This window comes from Dromiciops gliroides, chromosome 2 (genome assembly GCF_019393635.1).
Source record: "Dromiciops gliroides isolate mDroGli1 chromosome 2, mDroGli1.pri, whole genome shotgun sequence".
NCBI classification, from domain to species: Eukaryota; Metazoa; Chordata; class Mammalia; order Microbiotheria; family Microbiotheriidae; genus Dromiciops; species Dromiciops gliroides.
This window is the reverse complement of record NC_057862.1, coordinates 182718869-182737410: the sequence shown is the minus strand read 5'-3', so window position 1 is coordinate 182737410 and position 18542 is coordinate 182718869. Positions and strand designations below refer to the sequence as shown.

The 18542-nt window shown below is 37.7% G+C and overlaps 1 pseudogene; it reads right to left on the bottom strand.

The window, feature by feature from the left end:
- Positions 1 to 523: 523 nt before the first annotated feature.
- On the bottom strand, positions 524 to 16674 carry LOC122738531 (annotated as a pseudogene).
- Positions 16675 to 18542: the final 1868 nt, after the last annotated feature.

Here is an 18542-nt window from a genome sequence, read left to right as displayed (position 1 = left end):
TTCTAGAATATCAGGGCAATTTTCCCTGACAATCTCTTGGAGGATGGTGTCTAAGTTCTTATTTTGGTCATGGCTTTCAGGTAGTACACTGATTTTCAAATTATCTTTCCTGGATCTATTTTCCAGGTCAGCTGTTTTTCCAAGGAAATATTGCATATTGCCCTCTATTTTTTATTCAGTTGGATTTGCTTTACTGTGTCTTGGTTTCTCATAAAGTCACTAGCTTCCATTTGTTCAATCCTAATTCTTACGCAGTTCTTTTCTTTTTTTTTCTTTCATAAACTATACCTGTGGTTTATTTAGCCATGAGTGCTCCTAGAATAAAGACAATGACTTAGAACCCACAATCCCAAATCTTCAAATAGAGGAAAAAAAGATAGTTTTTAATGTAAATACAAGTGTCACATTAAGATTTCTCAATTAAGAAGTCATAAGAGAAAAAAAAAAAAAGAAGTCATAAGAGGTGTTTCACAGCATGATGTATAGAAATCTTTAAATTTCTTGTACAAGAAAGGTTGACTCTTTATCCTTGGGCAAGTCATTCTATTGTGCTCCTGTAGTCTGAAACAAGTTGCTGGAAGCATGCTTGTCTATTTGGTTCATCTGGTTTGTCAGCTATTCAGGCCTGAGACATCTTCTCATCTTGGCAAGATCTCTCTGCTTTTTCTTATATGGACCAGTTAATCTTCTTTTTATGTCCAGTCTATAGCCTCTCGATTGTTCAGCATCACCCATGTCAGTCACACATAATTGGAGAATTTCATAAACTTGCCTAACTTGTTGCTTGTTTATTTTGAGCTTCTGTTGTGCCTCCATCACCATATCTTGACCAAATCCTTACATTAATTTGTCTGCAGAAAAGCAAGGCAGATCTTGGCAAAGCTTCACAAGTACAAAATCTCTTAGTTTCACATAGTTTTCAGATGGATCTTCAGCTGTAATATCAAGAATTATAGGAGAAGAAATGTAATATCTATGAACTATTTCAAAAAGCTGGGCACCATGGCCTTCGCCTTGAAATGGAAGCAATATCAACATCTGGCTTACATGTGGCCAGGCTTTATCTGGGTACACATAGTAATTATAGACTGTCATGGTCACAAAGAGTGTAGGTAGCTCCATCCTTATTATATGTCTCAAATACTAGAAAGTAGTTCCATATTTCATCATCCATGTCAATAAAGCTAGCAGTTTCAATAAACCACATCAAAAAGGTCTGAAGCCTTTCATGATATTATTGAAAGCCTGTACAGGTCATGTCAGCCTTGTATATTTCATAGATAATGTTTTCTCCTGCTTCCTTATTGTGAACTGAGTATGTATGGAGTAATGTGCCAAAGGGTTTAAAGTCAACTTCCTTTTCCAACAATGAAATAAAATCATATGTTTGTACAAAATCCTGGAGGAATGATTTCTCTAATTTTGCTCTCAACATCATCTGCCTCTACACAATCAAAATTCTCACTAACTTTAGATGCATACTCATTTTGGGAGTGTTGACAGGTTACCAGCATCATAGTACAAAATGATCTTATGGCCCTTGTAACCAAAGACAGTTTCATCATATTTGATGGCTGTACTCAGGATTAAAAGTTGTGTTGTCATTGTCAAGATCTTCAGTAAAGTGAACTAATTTAAGTTGAATTGCTTCATTGATGTTACACTTGTACTCTGCCAGCTTCTTTTCCATAGCACTCTTGTATTCCACTAAAAATTTTTCCACTGCACCAAATCCCACAATTTCTGTGCAGCAGGCTGAAGCGGCTGAGGAGAACAAATCAACCTGCACACTCCCTGCCCAGCAATTATTTTCTTGAGAGAGCTTTTCTATCACCTTTCTCATTTGGCTTTTCACACTGTTGACTTTTTTTCTCATGACTTTCCTGCATTGCTCTCATTTCTCTTTCCATTCTTTCCTCCATCTCTCTAAATCTTCCTTCTATCTCTCCTACTTTCTCTTCAAAATTCCTTTTGAGTGCTTCCATGGCCTGAGACCAATTCATATTTTTCTTAGAAACTTTGGATGTTGGAGTTTTGACTTTGTTATTATCTTCTTCTGAGGATGTATTCTGGTCTACCTTTCCCCCAAAGAAGTTTTTGATGGTCTGCTGCTTTCTCTGCCTGCTCATCTTGGCTGCCTATTTCTTGGCTTTTAAGTCCTTCTTAAAGTGTAGTGCTGCTTCCAGGACACACTGTTCCAAGCTACAACATAACCCAGGGGGTGATTGGGCTTCTTCTCAGCCTACCGGGCCTGTGAGTAACCACAGCTACTTTCTCTTTGACCCAGAAACAGAAGTCTAATTGAAATCTCATTCTCTATGATTGGAAGCTTTTGCCCCTCCCCTACTGGGCCACCACCACTTGATGCAGCCCACTGGTTCAGAACCAGGGCATTTCACCTCAACTTCAGCAGAGACTGCAGCTACTTCACCTTGGCCTACTGCCAAACTCCTCACCAGTCCTCGATCCAAGCCTCAGAAGAAGCTGCTAGCACTGAAGCCTCTAAGGCGCTGGAAGCACTGTCTGTTGCTGGCTGGATCCGGACCGCCCAATCAGCAGGTGATTGCAATTGCCATCTTTTGCTGAAAAATAGTCTCACTCTGTTCTCATGTGCATTAGGCTGCTCTGGGTTTTTTTTATGGCATTATTTGGGAGTGATTGGACAGGTTTATCTGGAGCTTTCAGGAGTTACAGCCTCTCCTCCACCATCTTGGCTCTGCCCCCGCCCCATGAATATTTTTGTAAATATAGGTCTTCCCTTTCTTTAATCTCTTTTAGGTCTAAGGTAAGTAATAGAGTCACTGCATCATGGTTTAGTAACTTTGGGGGCATGGTACCAAATTTCTTTTTAGAATGTCTGGACCAATACACAACCCTAATAACAATTTATTAGTATGCTTGTGTTCTCACAGTCCCTCTATCAAATTGTCATTTTCTCTATCTATCCCCTTGATAATCTGATACGCATGAGACAAAATTTTAGAGATGCTTTAATTTACATTTTTCAAATTGGTAGTGATTTGGAGCAATTTTTCATATGGTATCAAGAGCTTAAATTTCTTCCTTTGATAATTTCCTTTTCATGTTCTTTGACCGTTTATTATTGGAGAATGGCTTTTAATCTTATAGATTTGTACCAATTCCTCAAATATCATACATAATGAGACATTTATCAGAGAAACATGCCTCAAACATTTTTCCCCAGTTACTTGTTTTCCCTTCTAATGTTTACTGGATGAGTTTTCTTTTTGCAAAATACTTTGAATTTTATGTATTCAACACTAAGCATTTTTTCCTTTGTGATCCTATTTCTTATAAGCTTATAAACGCTTTCCTTGTCCATTTTTATGAAAGTTATTTTTGTGTTGTTCCTCTAATTTATCATGTGACATTTTGTATCTAAGTCACCTATAGCATGGGCTTTGAAGTGACTGCATTGACTTCCACTCCCTCTTATGAACCAGGTCTCCAGAGTCTGGCAATTATGTCTCTTCAGGGACCTATGGATAACCCTAAGGGGATGGGGGTGAGGTTGTCATTCTAGTACTATAGCTTACCAGCCCCTATTGCTGTTCTTCCTTTAGTTCAATAGGCATAATTTTTAAAAGGAGTAATATATCCCCCGAAAGTCTATGACATACTCTCTAACCATTACAGATAGGTGCAAGGTAAAGTGGGGTCAGGATTAGAGAGCATGTGTGACAAAAGAGGTAACACAAGTGCCAGAACTTTTTTGATTTCTAGAGTACTCAAGATGTCCCACCTAATTATAGTAAAAATTTCTGCTATGTCCTCTACTATGTAGAGATGTGAGACTACTACATCCAGTCTGTCCTTGGCTTCCAAATGCAGACACATTGATAAGATGGTGATGACCTTCAGATCTTCAAAGTTCAAAAAGTTCTCCTCTATTTGGGATGGGGATGGGGCAGATACAAAGGAGACAAAGGCAGGAGTCAAATGGTTCTTCTTTCCACCAAGAGTACCTTTCTCAGAAGTTTAAAATGAAATACTCACTCCTCATTCTCTGCTTACTGGAATTTCCATCTCAGCTTTGCATTGCTATTTTATAGAGGATCTAAAAGACATGATCACGTTTCCTTAGGATATTAAAAATTCTGCCTGTTCAATATCACTCAAGTTCATCTAATGACTCATGTGAGACACCTAAACTGATCAAAGTCTTTTCACATTTATCTGTAATGCCTTGAATAAATGTGATTCAGTTGAGACATAATTAAGGTATCAGGTCATAGAATTGTATAATTCACTTTAGCTTAATTTGACTGACTTATTCAATTGACTCCAATCTTACATATGTATCCATTTGAAGCTTACCTTTGTATATGGTGTGAGATGTTGGTCTATATCTAAATTCTGCCATATTGCTTTCCTGTTTTCCCATAAGTTTTTTTTAAATACTGAGTCCTTGCCTAAGAATGTAGGAACTTTGAATTTATCAAATTTATGCTACTAGGTTTGTTTGCTTTTATATGTTGTATATTTATTCTATTCCACTGATTAACTTCTCTAGTTTTTTTTAATCAATTACAAATGGGGTGGTGTTTTTTTTGAGGCAACTGGGGTTAAATGACTTGCTCAGGGTCACACAGCCAATAAGTGTCAAGTATTTGAGGCCAGATTTGAACTCAGGTTCTCCTGACTCCAGGGCCAATGCTCTATCCACTGTGCCACCTAGCTGCCCAATATAGTTTAAGACCTGATACTCTTAGCCCCGCTTGTTTCCTAGTTTTTTCGTCATTCCTCAGGAGATACTTGACTTCTACTGGTAATTCAATTGATACATCAAATAAGAAAATTCATTTAGCCCTACTATATTTTATTATGTCATAGCAATGAGCAAATAATACCCATGAACAATTGGTATTTCTCCATTTACTATGTCTATCTTTATTTCTGTAAAATTTCTTGTAGTTGTATTCATATAGTTTCTGTATATATTTTAGTACGTAAACTCTCAAATATTTTATACATTATTAGTTATTTTATTTTTCCCAAACAATAGTATTTTCCAGTTACATATAAAGATAGTTTTCAACATTTGTTTTTATAAGATTTTGAGTCCCAAATTTTTCTCCCTTCCTTCCTTCACCCCCCCTCCCCAAGACAGAAAACAATCCAATATAGGTTATATATGTACAATCACATTAAATAAATTTCTGCATTAGTTATGAAATATGAAAGAAGAATCAGAACAAAAGGGGAAAACCTCAGAAAACAAAAACAGCAGCAAAAGTAGAAATAGTATGGCCCAATTTGCATTCAGATTCCATGGTTCTTTTTTCTGGATATGAAGAGCATTTTCCATAATGAGTCCTTTGGAATTGTTTTAGATCATTGTATTGCTGAGAAAACCTGTCTTTCACAGTTGATCAATGCATAAAATTGCTGTTTCTATGCATAATGTTCTCTTAGTTCTGCTCACTTCATTCAACATCAGTCTACTTAAGTCTTTCTAGGTTTTTCTGAAATCTGCCTACTCATCATTTCTTATAGTACAATAGTATTCCATTACATTAATATACCACAACTTGTTCAGCCATTCCCCAACTGATGGGCATTCCCTTGATTTCCAATTCTTTGACACAACAAAAGAGAGCTGCTATAAATATTTTTGTACAAGTGGGTCCTTTTCCTTTTTCTTTGGTCTTTTTGGGATACAGACCTAGTAGTGATGCTTAGTCAAAGGGTATGCACAGCCCCATAGCCCTTTGGCCATAGTTCCAAATTGCTCTCCAGAATGGTTGGATCAGTTCACAGCTCCACCAACAATTCATTAGTGTTCCAATTTTTCCACTCTTCTCCAACATTTATTATTATCCTTTTTTGTCATATTAGCCAATCTGATAGGTGTGAGGTGGTACCTCAGAGTTCTTTTAATTTGCTTTTCTCTAATCAATAGTGATTTAGAGCATTTTTCATATATCAATAAATAGCTTTGATTTCTTCATTTGAAAATTTTCTGTCCTTATCCTTTGAGCATTTCTCAATTGGGTAGTGACTTGTATTCTTATGAAATTCTTTATATCACATTATTCTGGGTTTTGGTGGTAATATGCAGAAATTTTTATTATTTCTGTATGCTATTTTTATGCCCTATAACTTAGATGAAATTATGCATTGTTTTGTTAACTTTTAATTGTCTCTTCTGGGTTCCCTAGATGTAGTATCATGACATCAGCAAAAAGTGATGGTTTTGTTTCCCTTTCTTTATGCTTATTTCCTCAGTTTCTTTTTCTTGTTATATTTCTATAGCTAGCATCACTAGAATTATATTAATAATAGTGATTATAAAGGACATCCTTACTTTACCCCTCATCTTATTGGAAAAGTCTCTAGCCTTTTTCCATTAAATATAATGTTGCCTCAGGTTTAGATAGATATTATTATTTTCTATTAAGGAAAAATTCATTTGAATACAAAAAATGTAGTTATTCTACTACCCTACTTGGTCAACCAAGACAATCCCTTAAGCTAAACCCTTGCACATGTGCCTGCCTGTTGACACCAAGAGAAGTAACAAGTAACAGAAGTAACTTGATCTAGTATGGGGAGTACATACTATACATACATACATACATACACACACATGCTTTTATAGGTATGTATATACATATACATGGATATATCATGTATATACATATAATCACCACTCCCAATTCCCCACACATAGCCACAAAGCAATTCATGAATTCTAAATCCATGTTGCTTTATGTTCACTCAATAAATGAGTGCCATGAAAATAGCATCTTTTCATCTGTCTCTATGCCAAACAAACCATTTCCTTCCATCAGCACATGGGTCCAATTTTCTTCTCAAATTTACCATTAAAGAGAGGAGTACTATTCCTGAACATTCCTTTGAGATTAATAATCTAGAAAAACTCATCCCCTCTTCCCTGCCTTTCCACCCCTGGATCCTGGAAGAAGGCACTTGAAGACAGATGCATTCCATACTCACAACAGTGTACACACCAGACAACATTCATCCTCTAATAATATCCCATGAAGACAATCTTTCCTCAGAGATAAATGAGGCATCCATGGTGATCTGTGTGACAAATCTCCAAAAACATGTGTCATACTGGGAATATGTGGGCATTAAGAAGTATGTTTTCCTGGATACCAGCCTGAAAACCAAGTCTGTCCCTGAGCCATGATCATTGGCACCATGACCCATAGCAAATAAACACACCACCAGGCTAGAGTGACGACCTTCATACGATAGCACAGGTTACTATTTAAGAACAAGCAGGGCTACATTACATTGAAAAGAAATTTATTTCAAGTTCACTTCAGAGTAGAACAAGGGAGCAACGCTTTGATTTCTACTCAGTTTGAGCATCTTTCTTTTCTCCACCCTGTCAATTAACAAACATTTTTTGCAGACTTGCATCAGTCACTATGCTGACACTGGGGATACAAAGACAAAAGCTAAAGAGCTCTCGCTCTCAGGGAGTTTACATTCTATAGAGGAAAGCAATATTTGCATATAAAATGCAATTTTGTGCAGAATAAAAAGAAATTCATTTAGGGAGGGAAGGCACTAGCAGTTCAGAGGATAAAGAAAGGCTTCATGTAGAAGATGAGGCTTGAGTTGAATCTCCAAGGAAGTAAAGGATTCTGAGGCATTCTACCCCCTTACTTCAATCCTTGTATCTTGAAGTTCTGATGAGAAGATAAAGAAATTAGAGACTGAATCTATTTATCTTTTCTAACATTCTTGGCAAGAGACTATGTAATTTTATAGTATAAATTAAATTTTATTGTTATAAATCAGTTAAAACCTGCCTTTTCTCCCTACCACACCCACCCAATTAAGAACACCACTCTGTTAAAAAACATGTAGAGTCAAGTAAAACATATTTCTTCATTAACCATATCTAAAAGAATGTATCTATATATGTATACATAACATATATACATACATGTATATATATGTTTACAAGTATATATCTCTTTATGAAATCAAGTCTCACCTTTCTACCAGCAGAAAAGTAGAATTTTTCATCATTAGTTAATCCTCTGTGGTTGGTCATTAACCTGGTCAGAGTTCCTAAGTCTTTCCAATTCACTTAGCTTTACAATACTGTTAATTTTATTTAAATTGTTCTCCTGGTTCTCTTCACTTCATCCTGCATTGGTTCATACAAGTCTTCCCAGGTTTCTCTGAAAACATTCCCTTCATTTATTATAGCACAATAGAATTTCATAACATTTGTATGCCATAACTTATTCAACCATTCCTTAGTTTGTGGACTCTTCCTCAAGTTCCCATTCTTTGCCACCTTGATAAGACCTATAAATATTTTTGCACTTTTAAAGTTAGAATTTATTTTTCTTATGCCAAGTCCTCCCTTAATCTACCCTCCCTCTAATCCCCGCTTCTCCCTTTAGTTTAATAGTTTATCCCCTTTCTCTCCTATTTCTGTGTTGAATGAAATGTATTTCCGTACCAAACTCTCTATGTATGTCTTCTTCCTTCTTTTGACAAATTCATATGAGAGTGAGGTTCAAGTGTCAGCCACTCCCTAACCAGGTTCTCCTTCTTTGTAGAGATGTCTACTTGTAAACCTGCATTATTTGAAATAATTTTGCCTAATATTCTTTTTACTTCTCCCCACTTCCCATAGTGTATCCCTCTTTTCCTCTCTTTCCATTTTCTTAAGATCATCAAGACATAACAGAACAAATTCAGACCTTGTCTAATGGAACTCCCTCTATGAATTCAAATTGTGATAGTATTTAGAAAGGGCGTATGTATCACCTCCCCATACTTAAATGTAAGTAGTTTTTCCTTATTCAGTTCTTTAAAATTGTTCATTCATGTTGACCTTTTAATGCTTCTCTTCAATCCTGTGTTTCTTTGTAGCTCTAGTAATTTCATTATGAATGCCTGGAAGTCTTCTATTTCACTAAATACCTATTTTCCATGTAATATAATAATCAGTTTTGCTAAATGAATTATTCTTCACTGTAAGTCCATAGTTTTTGCCTTCTGGAATATCATATTCCAAAATTTTCTTTCCTATAAAAATTATGACTTTTAAGTTGAATGTGATCTTGATTGTGGCTCCTCAATATTTGAGTTCTTTCTTTCTGGCTGCTTGTGGTATTTTTTATTGACTCAGAAGCTCAAAATTTTGGCTATTTTGTTCTTGGAAGTTTTTGTTTCAGGTTTCTTTTAGGATGTGAATGGTGGCTTCTATTTCCACTCTGCCCTCTAGTTCTAAGAGAATCTTAGAATTGATTAGGGTAGTTTTGTCTTAAAATTTCTTGAAACATGGTATGTAGGCTCTTTTTTTTTTTTTTGGCCTGACATACAGATGGTATAGGTCTTAATTTTTTTCTCTATAAGCTATATTACAGGTCAGCTTTTAGCTTACATTTTCTCATATTTTTTCAACCTTTTGACTTTAATTTAATATGCCTTGATTCCTCATGAAGTCACTAGCTTCTATTTGTCCATTCAAATTCTAAAGGGGTTTGTTATTTGGACAAGGTTTTGCTACATTTATGTCAAACTTCATTCATTCATTCTTTTTCTTAATTTTCCTTCCATAACTCTCATTTCTTTTCTATTTTTTCCCTCAAACACTCTTATTCTATTTATTTTTTAAATAACTTTTGTTTTATGTCTTCCAGAAATTTTAATTGAGTTTGTGCCCAACTGTGTTTTTCTGAGGCAGTTTTTGTAGATATTTTTGATTCATTCTTTTCTGCAATTGTGTCTTGAGTGTCTCTGCCACCATTCGTTATGGTGTGGTTATTTTTTTGTTTGTCCATTTGTCAAGCCTTCTTCCTGACTTTGGACTTGATGTTACTTCTTGAGAGAAGGTCTGCACTAGTCCTGTTGCTGAATTATTAGAGTTTTGAGTGTTTGCTGTGTTATTCCAGGATCTCAGGAACATGCTAGGGTCTTGCAAGTTTTCAGTACTCCCAAAGTGGTCTGATATGGGGAAAAACCTGATTGCTACTCCCTCAGTCTCAGTTTTAAAATTCTTGACCTGGGTTGGGGTCTGAGCAAGAGTCGACTACTGCTGGACTCCACCTCTATCAGCCAACTGGAAATCTCTGTTGGCTCAGTGGCAGAATTATGTGATCCCTTTTGGTCTAGGATTCTTGCCCTAGTTATTCCTCTGTGGGCTAGGCTAGGAATTGGAAGTGAGGCCCTACTTTTACCTGAATTCTAAGACACTGCTGCTGCTTCTGAACTTTATATGGTGTTATTCTTTCTTTGTTTACTCATTCTTTTAGCTTACTTCCTGAATTTTGACAGAGGGCCAGGTTCTGCACAGTTCTGGAAGGAATTTCTGGGCTCATACTTCTGTTTTCTTGGGGTATTGAGTAACATTTATTCTAAGCTTTCAGAAAAAGCTCAGACTGGGAACCTGCAAACTATCAGTGCTCCCTAAGTAATCTGATACAAGGCAAAGTCTGATCACCGGCACCCTAGTCTGAAGTATGAAAGTTCCTAACCTGAGTTTAGCTCCATGCTAAACTTAGCCACTATCAGCCAGCTGGGAAGCTCTTGGTTCATTAATAGAACTTCAAGTGTCTCTTTTATCCAAGATTCCTGCCCTGGTTATTTGTCTTCAAGTTTCAAACTGGGTTAGATATTGGAACTGAGACCCTGCTCTGCTCCTCAGGTCCCAGCCAAGAAGCTTCTGTTTGCCTCTGACTTTGCTCCTTTCTGGATACACAACCTAGGGTCCGTGACTACTCTAGGTGCAGCTCACCTCTGTCCACCCTGGATCTGGCCTGGAACTGACTAGTGAGTGAGATAAAAAGCTGATAGTTGGCACACAGATATTCCTTTTTCTTTCATGTGGGTTCATGCTCCAGCATGGTTTTTGGACCTCCTCTCTCCCTGAAGCATAACCTCTCCTTGTACTAGAGTATGCCACGTGATCCTGGCCAGACCTCATCCCAATGTCCTTAGAGAGCTCTATCTCCTTGTGCTGACCTGGGCTGGAAAAATGTCTCACTGATTTTTTTCTTAGATTTCCACCACAAGATTCAACCAGGTATATTTTCTAGACATTTGGAGGAGTTGGGTAGAGGAACTTGTCACACTTCTTCCTGCTACCCTGTTGTCTTGGCTTTCTGGGCCTCTTTTTTCTGTTTAATCTTCCTTATCAATGAGAGCTGTCCCAAACCATAATTGTATTCCTTGGGATATAGTTAGCATCCCATATTACCAGACTTCATCAAGCAGAGGTTTAATAACTGAACATTAATTGGGAATACATGTGGTGAGGGGATAAATGTTTACTTATAGGTTGGATTAGGTAGCCTCTGGAATCCCTTAGGACTCAAGGTTCTCTGATTCCATGATCCTATGCCATTGAACATTACTGGTTCCAAAATCAAGGTCTCTGGTTCATCAGCACAATGATCCCTCCACTTATACAATCTCTCTAACTCTCTCTTATATGGTCTTTGAGAGTTGAAACGGCCAAAAAAATGTCATCACCTTGGAGTCAAGCTGATGATGAGCTTCTCTGAACTTAGCTCTTTGGACATCAGGTATACAGTGAGTCCATCACTGAGCCAGTATTCAAAGACTTTCCAGCATAGTGGGCCCTGACAAAGGTCTCATTCTGCTGGCATAGCCTTCAAGGATCAAGAATCACCTCCATAATATAATGAAGCAAAGGAATATGACTTTTACGAAGCCTTGGCATTAATAGCAACACAATAAAAACTGTATATGCTATCCAGCCTCTAAACCTAATCATCAAGAAAAGGTATTGGATCTATCAGTAACATGGATGCTCATCCTGGGACAATCTTGTCCATGTCCTCCTGGAAATCATTAGGTAACCAACCAGCCTTTTTATTTTGTTATACATTTCTCTGGTGATGCCTTTTATGCTGTTTCTTAATAAATTTTCCTTTGTACTGTATTGCATCCTTTTCTCACAAGTGAAGCAAAGAATTCCACTAATTTTACGTAATAGAATACTTCTAGTTTCCTGAATCTTCTAAAGTAATGTAAGGCTGATGGTTTCTATTTCTCAAGGCACCCAGGATATTGGAGGAAGTTGGTTTTTGTGTTTATTCTTTTCTGGGCATGTATCTTTAGTTTCACAATGGAGGTCTATTCCCACATCATAGGAACTTTCTTAGAGGAAATGCATCTATTCTGTAAAGTGAGAGATACCTGTACCTGGAAGTGATCCAGATCCTGGCAAGAGCATGGAGAATAGGACCTCAGGGATTTAATTAATTGTTCTCAGTCCTGTGGTCAGTCAAGCACACTCTGAGAGTACATCTTGTTATATGTTTCTAGGGGGGAAAACAGATGCCTAGTGGGGTTTGGACATAAACAGGCTTGCTTAATTTAATTAATGTTATATTATGGCTAAATACTAGTGCCAATACAGAAGTATAACAGGTAAACCTGTATAGAAAAGGTTCATTGGGTAGGGTAATTGGGCAAATGCCTGTATGGTGGGATTTAAACCGCATCAAAAATTATCCTGTGCCACCAATACCTTTATTTTACATACCTGCCATGGGCTTAAAATTCCCATCATGGAGCTATTTTTCTGATGAAGACAGCAAAGGTCCTCTTCAAAAGCTAAATATATTATCTGGGAGGAAGTAAAACATTAACCTATTGACTACTTGTTGTGAATTAAGGGGCATCTTGCCAGATGACATCTACTATGGGGGAAGTGGTACAGATGAGATGAAATGCAGCCATGCTTGTTCAGTTATTTCACAAACTGTTTTATGTTCTGATGAGATTTAAGTACTAATCTCCTGGGGAGGGGTAAGTATAACTGGAGCTACATAAAACTTATCAAATCCTGTTTTAAGTCTTTGTGTTAATGTGTGCTTATGTTTTATTTTCACATTTCTTTTGAGTATAGAAAATAAATAACTGTCCCATACCTGATTCATATCACATACTGAATACCTTTCTACTTTCGCACTTTTTTGTATTCTTTAGAAATTATCCAAAACTTAAATTGTAAGTAAATTGTCCTTGAAGTTGTAGGATAGAGATGTAATTATCTGAAGAATGTAAGAAAAGGGAACTTATCCTCTCATTAGAGGTCAAGCTCCAGCAAGACTAAACTTTGACCCTGCTGACCAGAATTTTAGCTATTCCTCTAAGCTTCATTCATCTGTAAATTTCAAAAGCATGCCATCTGTACTTTCATCCAAGTCACTGAAAGAAGTGTAGAAGAGAACAGGGTCAAGGACAGAGTCCCATGACACTCCACTGAAGATTCCCATTAGAAAGTCACTATTTTTTAGTCTAGTCATTCAACCATTTCTGAATCTAACTGTACCATCAACTAATTCACGTCTTTACATTTTGTCCACCAGGATATAATAAGAAATCTTGTCAAATATCTTTCTAAAATCTAGATGTTTATGTTTATGGCATAGAACTGAACTACCAGCCCAGTATGCCTATCAAAAAAGGAAATTAAATTAGCATAGCATGAGCCCTTCTTGATGAATACTTAATGATCATTACTTTTCTTTCTAAATGCTTGTAAGCATATACTGTGAAGTTCACCATCTTACCTTTGACATGATAAGTAGCTATTTGATTGATGTTCACAAGCTTATGAGATATTGTAATCCCAATCCTTTTTTTGTGGGGCAGTGAGGGTTAAGTGACTTGCCCAGGGTTACACAGCTAGTAAGTGTCATGTGATCCCAATTCTTGATGAAATACAGTGATCACTGCAACACAAAAACTATAGTCTAATAATATCTGACCTATGGGTTGCATATTCCTACTCCTATTCTGTCTCTTTCTTGTGAAAGGTTTTTTAATTCTTTAGGGTGTGATCACAAGGAAAACTCAAAACTACTTTTCTCTCATTTAAATTTTAGGAAAGTGATTTTTCAACTGTAGGAAAGGACTGGGACATTCAAGACCAAGAAACCCCAGCCAAACACAGTCTTTGCCTAAGGCAGTGAATGAATTTTCATTTTTATTTCCCCTGGCCTCAACCCACTTTAGCCCTTCTAAACTCAGACTGCCTTGGCTGCTTAGTTAGGTGTCCCAAGGGATCCCTATGTATCATTAATCCCAGAATACACACAAAGACTTCTGAGATATCTATTAGACATACTAAGCATATATCCTTTCATGTTTGGTCCCATTTGTCATTCTGTGTCTTTACCCAAGGATTTTCAGCACATAAATCATGGGCTCAGCAACTGCAGAAATGGCTAGGGCTTCTGTCCACAGAGGCTAGATGAGCCAGCACTAAAATAAAATCTTTGGAAATGGGATGACCTTTTCCCTTTCCCTGGCAGAACTGAACTGTGTCTTTCAGTTACCCTGGGTTAGCTCTAAGGGAGCTGCAAAATGGAAGCACCACATTGAAGATGGAGTGAAAAAGAATGAAGCTAATAGCCATTTCCCCACCCCTCCTTGACTATAAATCACTGCCATCATCTCACCTTCCCATTTTCATAAGCAGTCCTTATCAGGAAGGGATGAATGGTATCTTTGTCATATCCATTAGGGTAGAGGGAAGCACCAGGTAATGAGTGGCCTTGATTAAAAAAAGGGAAAAAATAAACTGTCAAAAGGTAACAGATGGCATTTTAAGCACTAGCTAGATAGGGCATTGTAGCTTCACAGAGATGGAGCTCCACTCAGATCTCAAGCAATTAATCCACTCATAGAGGTACAAGGATGCTTTGAATGCACCATCTGTTGGCAGTACTGCAACAGTCTGTGAAGGCTGTCACCTAAGCAAATCTGAATCCAGATTATTTTCTCCAGTCTCTTTTCCCCTTCCTATTCCATCCCTCCAGTGCATTAACTACTTGTGTAGTTATATCCTTAGAAGTCATCTCTATAATGGTTGCCAAAGTAACTTAATTATCTATAGAATTTGAATCCAAACCATCTGCTTTGGTGAGATCCATTTTGATTGTCCCAAATGCAGGGTAATAATGGTGCAACATATTATTTCTCTTTTTCAGAGCTTCTGAAGTCAGTGAAAACATTTTGGATGGAGAACAATATAGAAATAGAAGGACAGAGGAGCTGAAGGCCAGGGTGATGCTCCAAAACTATGATTTTAGGACTGTAGGGCAGTGGCGGCTCAAAATCTATGGGGTTTGTTCCCTCAATACTCGCATGAGAAAGATAGAAATTTGGAACAAAGTATTGAGGTACTGGGTTATAACTTCAAATTAGCCTCTTACTATAAGGATAATAGCAATATCTAGTGATAGCATCATTTTGCTTTCCATTGGACCTGCCCCACTCTAGCATCTCAATGAATGTCTGCTTCTTGCTGCCTCCCTCTGCTGCTCTGTTGGACTCATATTATTTCCAGGCTGGGCCTGACTCAGGCCAGACCCCTGGCAATTTGGGTTTGATCCTGGAACAAAATGAGGCACTCATACATCATTCCATAGTTAACAAAAGATTTACTTAGCCCTAGTAGGAGATTATTCAACAAGGATAAGCATTGAGATCCTCTTGAATTGATTGGTCTGGACGAAGCACCCATCACAATTGACCAGCTAAGCTTCTGAGAGACCCTCTAGTTCCCTGTGGTTGCTTATATTCAGGTGATGAGGAAATGACTTCAACAGTCTGAATCCTTAGTCCACTGAGCCAACCAAGTCTTGAGGATCATCTCAAAACTTTTTTAAGGAAAAAAATTAACCTAACCTGCAGTGAATGGAAAAGTTATCTAGTTCCTACCACAGTCCACCTGTTGGTAGAAGGGGCTTAAGGTTATCTAGAGAACTTTCTACCACCTAAATGAACTTTAAGGCTATTAATAGTGAACCTTGATCTCTGATACTTGAGAAGTCTGACACAAGCAATACTAAAGGAAGAACAGAAAAACTAAAGCAGAAATACAATCAAAACCAAAACAGGGCAAGTTTTCTGAAGGATAGAATAAATATGGAGGAGTCCCAAGAAGGATCAAGTTCTATGTCTAAATGATCGGGTCCATGTAGTGCATGAAGCCAAATCTTTGCAGTTCACAGTGGGTCTCTCAATGTAAAATGGTGACCATAAACAGGAGTAGGACCAGGAACATTGGGACTGTGGCGAAAATGTTGACACTTCATGCCTAATCACTGATCCACTTAGGGCAGAGGGGATTGCCTTCTGCTGTCATTCACTGGCCCTTCAGCCACATCCACTCCCTCTCTGGCAGGCCTATGGGCATAGGGTAAGGGGTTAGGAGGTAAGAGCCTTTTGAAAAGCCTCTAGCAAACTGCTCCTTTTCTTTTGTAGGGGCTGGTTAGACACTTTGACCTTCTTGTTGACATAAAGCAAGCTCCTTCCCAACAACACAAACCCTTCTTTCTCTAAACTCTTCCTGAGCAAGAATTGTACAATGATCACTGGGTGTTATTTTAGCAGCAATGTAGAGAGGCCAATCAATTTTACATTACAATAAGGAGTGGGACTGAATGGTCTGCCTTTTGCCATTGCATATGCCAGTGCCCACTCTTTTGCCACTGGGCTAAGACTGCTGATGGAAGCTGATCTGCTGTCCATTGCCATTGGGCACTTCTCACTACTCAATATTATCTGCTCCTGCTGTTGCTGCTGAGATCTCTCTCTGCTTTTGCTGGGGCCCAGATCTCTACTAACTTGCCACTGCCTGCTACAATCTGATGCCTCTGAGCCCCACATCTGTGCCCCCCTGTCATTAGGTCATTGTCATTAGGACCCTGTATCTGTGTTTGCTGACTGCCTTACCAGTGTCTGGAAATTGCTACTTCTGGGGCCTGAGTTCTTGTGCTCTATACTGGACAGATTTTGGTGTAGACTTGAGCACTATTACAATGAAAGTTGTAGGGTCTGACTGTCCCACTATGGTGGTTTGGTATGCTACTAAAAAAAGTAAACTAATTTAGGTATTATTGTCATTTTTTTGTAATATTAAAACAGTCCAACCATGAACAATTAATACCCTTCCAGGTCTGTCTTTATGTCTGTAAAGAATGTTTTGTAGTTTTCATTCATATAATTTCTATGTATGTCTTGATAGGTAGAGTCCCAAATATTTGATACATACATTAACAGTTTTTTGTTTTTTTTGTTTTTTTTGTTTTTTTTAGGGAGGCAATTAGGGTTAAGTGACTTGCCCAGGGTCACACAGCTAGTAAGTGTTAAGTGTCTGAGGCCGGATTTGAACTCAGGTACTCCTGAATCCAGGGCCAGTGCTCTATCCCCTGCGCCACCTAGCTGCCCCTACATTACAGTTTTAAATGGAATTTCTCTTTTTCTCTCTTCCTACAGGTTTGGTTGGATTTTGGTTTTGTTTGTTTGTTTTGGGTCCTGATCTGTTATTTCTTTAGAATAGGGAATTCTTGAGAAGGAGAATGCTTCAATTAATACAATCGTGAACCCATCTCCAACTTAGGGTATTACAGAATTGTTTTGGCACTAAAAAGTTGAATAATATGTCCAGAGCATATAGACAGTATGTGTCAGGTAAGATTTGAACCCAGATCTTCCAACTCCAAGACTTCCCTTTATTCACTCTCCCCAAACTGTCTCTCCTGCTGAGTTTTGTTACTAGTATATAAAAAAGTTGATTATGTGTATGCTACTGTGTTGATTATTAAATGTTTTGATTTTTTTAGTCTCTAGGGTTCACTAAATAGACTATCATTTCATCTACAAAAAATACTTTTGTTTGATTTTCACCTATGACATCAGAAGGGGGAAGAACCTTCCAAGAAGGCAGAGAAGTAGTAGTCTGAGGTGAGAAAATTGGAAGAGAACTTGTGAAGGAAAGAAGGCAGGTGGCAGACGAGGTTTTCAAATGTTGCAGAAAGGCCAAAAAAAGGAGAAAAAAGGAAAAGAGGAAATATAATTGGATTTCACAAAATCTCTTATATCCATTCCCTTCTTTCTATTTACACTATAATCAACCTCATTTAGGCTCTTATTATCTCTTTCCAGACTATTTTAGTAGCCTTCTGCCTTGTTTCCTGACCATCAATCTATTCCATTCCCAATCTCGTATTGTACACAGATAGGTGGCACAGTAGATAGAACATTGGCCCTGAAATTTGGGAGGAACTGAGGTCAAATCTCACCACTTACTAGCTGTGTGACCCTGAGCAAGTCACTTAACCCCAATTGCCTTAAAACATCCAGGGCCATTTCCAGGCATCCTGATATATTTCTTGCCACTGAACACAGATGGCTTTTGAATAAAAGTGAGGCTGGTAACTTTGCACAACCCTTCCTTACTTAAATCCAATTCATTGTAAGTCTAAACATCAACTCCCAATGTCATGGTCCTCTTCAAGAATGAAGGACAAACAATTGCTGCCTGACACTGCTTTGATCATAAAGCTCTTAACCAAAAAACCTTCAATATCTCCCTATTGCCTACCAAATAAAGTACAAATTCCTGATCTTGACATTTAAGGCTGTGCATGATTTGATTCTCATTTATTTTTGTGGGCTTTATCTCATATCATTTCCCTTCATGAACTCTACAGTCTACCTCACTATGCCTTTCTTTATGATGCCTACATACCCCC